The following is a 6,649-nucleotide window of genomic DNA, read 5'->3' on the forward strand; positions in this document are numbered from 1 at the left end:
CCCAGTGGCCTGCAACTAGTCTGCACTGGCTTGTAGAAGACAGAGGTTGCTATCTTTATCTGGCTGGTGTGCTAACCAGCATGCTAACATCACCCACACTGCCCACAGCAGGGAGGATGGAAGGCAGAGGTGCACTAAGTACAGGGCAGTCAGTACCTCAGACACACAGGGAACAGCAATGTGGACACTTACTGCAAAGCCCAGGCTGTCATGGACATGCTCTGATAAACAGAATGGATGAGAACAGGGAAGTTTTCGGGGCTCCATCAGGAATTAAAAGAATGTGGGCACACCTCAAAGTACACCCTTACTAGTATATTTGCCACCCTCGGGTGATGAGGGAGGCTACAATTAATGCTTCAAGTTAAACAAGGCAACTGCTACTAACAGCATAATCTGTTATTAGGCTGTTGGGATTATTACTAAGAATTCCAACATCTGCAGTTGTGTTGTAGCCAATATCAACAGCATTTAATGTAACGTAAGATTAACAGATTTGCAGATGCTTACAATAACATGACCACCGTGTTAATTTCTGTAATTACATCTATAGAATAAAATTCCTATTGAAGGATAGTGTAATAAACTAAGCTGAACTAACTTAGACTCAGACTTGTCTGGAAAAAGTATTCTGCCTATTTTTTTTAATAAAAAAAGCGAATGCTACATTCTTTTCAAAATGTACATGCTTATTTTCTCTGGCTAACCTCATCATCATCAATGCTCAACAAACTGTCCAGCCTCAGCAGAAGAGAGAGCATTTTACTTCCCTAAGCTCCCGTTCTCTAAAATGAAGGTTTATTGGTTTGTATTATAAATCTCGTGTGATATTCTCATTCCAGTTAATTCAGTGTCCCAAATGCAGCAGCTGAGCTTGTATTGCAAACAGAAACCAGCCAAAGCACTAGGACTACAGTACGGAGATGTCAGAGCATGCTCCTGGTTAGACAAAATGCTACATGTTAAAATAAAGCCCATGGAGAATTCTCACTGCTCCTCACCCTCCAACAAAAGGCATATGTCCAGGCAACAGTGACTTGGATAAAAAGCAGAGTTGTTGGACTACTGCAAACTATTTAACATGAGACAGTACCACTGCTTTTCTTCAGGAGGAGTAGGAGCTTGTTCAGAAGTCCTACTGGTAAAAAACTACTGGCTAATAATCAAGAACTGGCTAATTTAGGAAGGGAGGAAGGTCGTATTTCTTTCCTTTTGGAATTTCAGATTAATTTGAAATACTTTTTAAAATGCTTATAAAATCAGAAAACTTTGCTAATTTGTACACATCTGTAGCAATTTCAAACAGAAGCCCATTTCTATCCTGATAAAAATCAGTTGTGATTCTTAACAGACATCAGTTGAAAAAACTTAGTGATTCCAAGAATGACAACCTTGGCTTTTTCCTTTGAACATACTCATGTAAAACCTGACACACACACACACACACAGAGGTGTACTTACAAGGGATCTGGCAGTGATGATTGAGGATTTTTCAGTGTCAATTATATCTAAAAACAGGAAAAAAAGAACATATTAGATGCTGGGAATTTTTGCAGAAAGGAGAAATCCCTACTGCTCCTGAAGAAGGAGCCTGTGAATTCAGACAGAGGTGCAACACAACCCATACAAGAGGAGAGTAATTGCATTACTGGAAAACTTAAGCTTCCAAACTACATTGTACAGATAGAGACAAACCTACCCAAAAAGGAGTTTAATTTTTATGGGCCACTATTCCCTTCCCCCTCTCCCCTCCGGCTTAAACATGCTCTGAATAATGTTATGAGCAGAAGCTTAATGTAATTTAATTTAAAAAAAGACAAGAAAGAGACTTTCGTATTTCACATGGTCCATTCTTCTGTCTCAAGGCAGAAACAGTAAGTCCTTTATCATCCTTGATAGATGATTATCAGTAGAAACAGGAACTCAGGACTACCCATAGGACACACTGCCCAAGAGAGTCATAAGGAACATGAAGTAGATTTTGGGTACTGAGGTAAGAGACAGTTTATAGAACAAAAGCACGGTTATATAGGCAGTGGGGCCTCACTGGTCCCATGACCAGTGCAATAAAAGATGCTTATGCGTAACTGCAGAGATAAGGCTCCAAAAAGACTACTGGATAATCATCCTCTTGGACTACTTGGTTTTACATACAGCAAGCTTTGACTGATGTTTAACTTAGTTATATTTTAATAGCCTTCCCCATAAGACTAAGATTTCAATCGATTGGTTTTTACAAACTGAAACGGAGTTAAACATCCCTTGCAAGATTCTCCTACAAATATTTTCTCTTGAAATCTGAAATAAATAAGAGGTGCTAGAATGCTTTTAGTGTTCCTGGCACTTGCACATGGCTGTATAAGATTTTGATCAGCTTTAGGATCATCCCAAACTCATGCTAAATAAATATTTATCATATTTTAAATGTAATGCATAACAGACTGACCTAGTCAACCAATTCTATTTGGTTAGAAGCCAAACGTAGCTATTCAAATTACACCTTATGCCTTCAATCTCTTCAGTTTAATTAGACTTTTAGAGAAAGGATGAGATGCAATGTTCACATCAGTGCACCATCAAGGATACCTTCAAGGCAGGACAACTACACATTACTAAAGTAGAAAAGTAGAACAGTTATGTTCTCAGTGAACTTCCTCATTCATTTCAATAAAAGAAAATTTAGCACTCATGAAAAATTTCATTGTAGCAAAATAGAACTGTTACTTAATACTATAAATTAGAGTATGCAATGTTCAATTGACTTCCAAAGTTCATTATTTCTCTTAACTGTTGAACATAACTAACCTATTTAGGTGCTTATCTAGGTATTTTGGAAACAGCAGAGCTTCCAGTTCTTGCTCCAGGAAATGCAAGTTCCCAGCAAGAGTAATCAGTGTGCGTCAGGCACAAGGAAGAACGCCAAACCAAACCAAAATAGATGTAGTTTCTCTTGTAGATAGCTGGGCTTTCAGCATCTCTGAAGAATTTTCCTCATGTGAATAAGCTTCTAGCAATTTTGAAATGGTCTAGAGTTCATTTAACATTTGCAATGATATGTTACAGTGTTTGTACTGGAAACCTCACTCATGAGGTAATATTTTCCTTACGGCTGTTCCATGGGTGTTTACAAAATTCTACAGTCCAAGCTTATTCCTACAGAAAATAAATAACTGATGTGAATGCCCACACAAGACTTACACTGTACTTTTTGGACTGTCAGGGATGGAAGAGATGTTCTCTGAGTATATTCTGACTTTGATATCCTCAGTTAGAAGTTTCAGAGAGAGACAATATGCAACACTCTATTCCTGTCCTGTAGCCATGGCCACAGAGCAAAGTCTGAAATCAAAGCACAGGGTCTAGAACAGAAGAGACACACCTCTCTTCCTAATTTAACTGAAATCAAAGAAACAACTGGATTTTTTTATATAGGAAAATAGCTTTTAAATAGTCACAAAGCTCATGGGACTAAGAACAAAAGCATATGTGGGGAACAGGGAAAGGGTTTATGCCTCTGGAAGTGACTATTCACAGAGGAGGAAATACCCTAATCTTCTCTGCGTTTGACTACTGAAACAGAACAGAATCAACTTACCCAGCACTGGCACCCACTACTCGAATTTCTAAGTGTAACTCAAAACCTAAAGAAGTACCTGTAGCTAGAAATTTTATCCTATGCAGTGTAATTTTAATAAGGCAGAAAACTATCTTCACTAGGAAAGGCTTTAATTAGCTCAAGCCCAAAATACTGTAAAGGTTTCATATTGAAAGTATATGAATAACAGTGTTTATTGTCCTTCCTCTTGTGTTAAAAAGCTTTCCAGGGATGCAATTTACTATGTAATGGCATGATTAGAAGAAAACACAACTTCATTTTATTCTCTACTTCAAACATTGTGTTAGAAAAGTCATCTAGTAAGAAAGATGACATTAGACAGGAAAAGGGTAGTGTTCTAGTTTCTGAAGAAAACTGGAATCTGCAAAGCAGGTTGTTTTTAGTTTAAAAACACCACCGGAGGAAGTCTGGTTGCTCTGAAACTGAGCTTTTGCCAGCTTCAAATGGAGACACAATTCTGACTTTGGCATAAGTACTCAGGGTTGACTCCTTTCAGGAAGTTCTGAAATCTTCCAAAACAATCCAGTATGAACAAGTAACAACTGTTTCTGGAACTTCTCTAGCATTAAGACAGATCTAAACATTTTGGAAACCACAGTAAGCATTCAGAATTCGTAAGTGGAAAAGTGGTTTTACATAGTGAAAAAAGAATTTGAGTTGACCTGAGCAAGTACGTAGGTTATTAGTTCGTCAGTTTTTGGAAGGGAACTTAATCAGTATCTAATAGTCCTGAATTTGTTCCAGTACTAGGAAAGAGGCCAGGATTTCAGAAAAACTACAGAAAGACTGAGAAATACGCATTGCCAGGAAGATGCAGCACACTTAAGCACAATAAACAAACAAGTGAATACTTTCAGGCTCTACACATTTTGACTTTCTAGATTTATACCTGACACAGATAAGAATGAGAGAACGTTTCTACAGCTGAGAAGACTGTGATTAAATAGCAACAAGCGTTAGAAGCTAATTACAATTCAGTCGGGGTTAGAAAGATTCAAAGAATAACGGAAATGATGCAGTTTTTACATCATGTCAGTGTTTTTATGAAAACAAACTCTGCCAATATTAATGCAAGTTACTCATGGTAGAAAAACAGTTCATGAAGTCAAATTTTTTCTTTCATTCTTTCTCACAGGCAGATTTCTACATATTTTCCTCTTGCACAATTTGGTATGTTACCAAGGGCAGTGAAAACTCCAGAGATAACCTAGCCAGCAGGTTTCAGAAAGTACTTCTGTCTCCAGCAATGCAACAATAGCTCAAAGCCTGAGAATCTGAGGGCTCTAACTATGCCTGTATAGCATAAATGCTAGTACCTATGTCCCAACAAATGGAGAGGGGACAGTCAGTTGTAGTGGATCCTGATACCAGCTGATGTACCCTGTTTAAATATATACATTCTGTTTGAAACAGCAAGACCACAAGTAGTATTAGGAAATTGTATTGTACTGCTGCTTAAAAAGTAGTTAATACAATGTTTCATTAGCTACTAACAAAGATCAGATTTATATTTGATTTCAAGAAAGATAGTTATCCTTTATAGTCACTGCTTCTGTTTACTACCTCAGTACATATATACACTTAATGTCAATCAGAAAAAAAATAAATCACTTTGTAAGTGTCAAACATCTATTGCTGCAGTCAATATTGTAATGGAAGCCAGCCCAGCCACGCTGACCCAGTATTTCTCAATTTTCTAACAGCCTGGTGTGAAACTCTCCTAATCTTATAACATGAGGGCAAGCAAATATTTGGTGAAAGGGTAAGAGCTGTTTGCATGCCCCAAAGGCAGAAGTCATTAAGGGCTAAGACAAGATTCCACAACTGAAAACTCTCCATCAGACTCCAGCGAATTGGTAAAGTCCTTCCTCTAGACCCACCTGTTACTTTTGTCTCTTTAAATTCCATCCAGAACCTGCACTGTAAGTACCTGAGGCTCCCTCACTCCAGGGCTGCTCCTCTCCCTGTACCCAACCTGCACTGTCTGTGCTGTGCTCTGCTCACAGCCCTTGGGCATACAGGGTGTCCAGTCCATCTGAGTTATGCCATGGGACTGGGAATGCAGACACTGGACTGATGGCAAACTTGGCTGTTTCAGTATCTTTTTTGCAGTAAGGGAAGTGAGAGGCATCCTTTTCTTTCACTGGCACTTTAGTTAATGGATAGGGTAAGAACTGACAATGCGTAAGTGAAAAAAATTGGTATTACCTCCAAACTCCTCCAACACCTACAAAATATACTTGGACTAAAGGGCACAAAAATTTAAAAAATAATTTTCAATAAAGAACCAATTAATTTTCAATAAAGAAGTACTTTTCAATAAAGAAGTAATTTTCAATAAAGAACCAATAAAGAAGTATTTCGGCCTGATTCCCTCAACACACACCCCAACCTCATCAGGCATTAAGGCAAATGTTACTCTTACTCTGATGTTTCAGCAGTGTACAGTTTCCACCCAGTTTTTAAAAGGAGTACACACAAGGACAAGCAGCGTGACCAAGGACAAATTTTAGAGGACATGTGGCCATGGCAGTCTCCAGCAAAACCTCTGTAAACAGTCAAATAAGAACAGCTAATCTTCCTCCCCACGTGTAGTACACAATGGACAGCCTGGCCAGTTCTGTGTTTAGCTACACGACTGTTTTGCATTGGAAAGGCTGTGACTTTCATGGGTCTGATGATCCAACTAGTGAGATATAAGTTATCATCATCTTTTCATTTTCTGTTTCTTTCTTCATAGCAAACTGCTTTGCAAAAATACAACAGTGGCCTCTCCTAAGACTGCTGAATTATACAGTGTAGAAGATCAATTTTAATCCTACCACATCTTCCATAAGGTTTTCCTTGCCTGCAAGCACTGTCCTTGAGAATAATCTCCCAGTACATTACAATTTATACTAAAACCGGTTTCATACATTGCAAACAAAGGTTTGTCACTTGCTTCCTCACATGCAAATTCTGCCTGCTGTGAGTACAGACTGGGTACACATTCAAGCTTTTTGAAAATGTTCTCTTATTTTAGGCAACTTCAGA

The sequence above is a fragment of the Acanthisitta chloris genome, unplaced genomic scaffold (genome assembly GCF_000695815.1).
Source record: "Acanthisitta chloris isolate BGI_N310 unplaced genomic scaffold, ASM69581v1 scaffold30062, whole genome shotgun sequence".
Lineage (NCBI taxonomy): Eukaryota > Metazoa > Chordata > Aves > Passeriformes > Acanthisittidae > Acanthisitta > Acanthisitta chloris.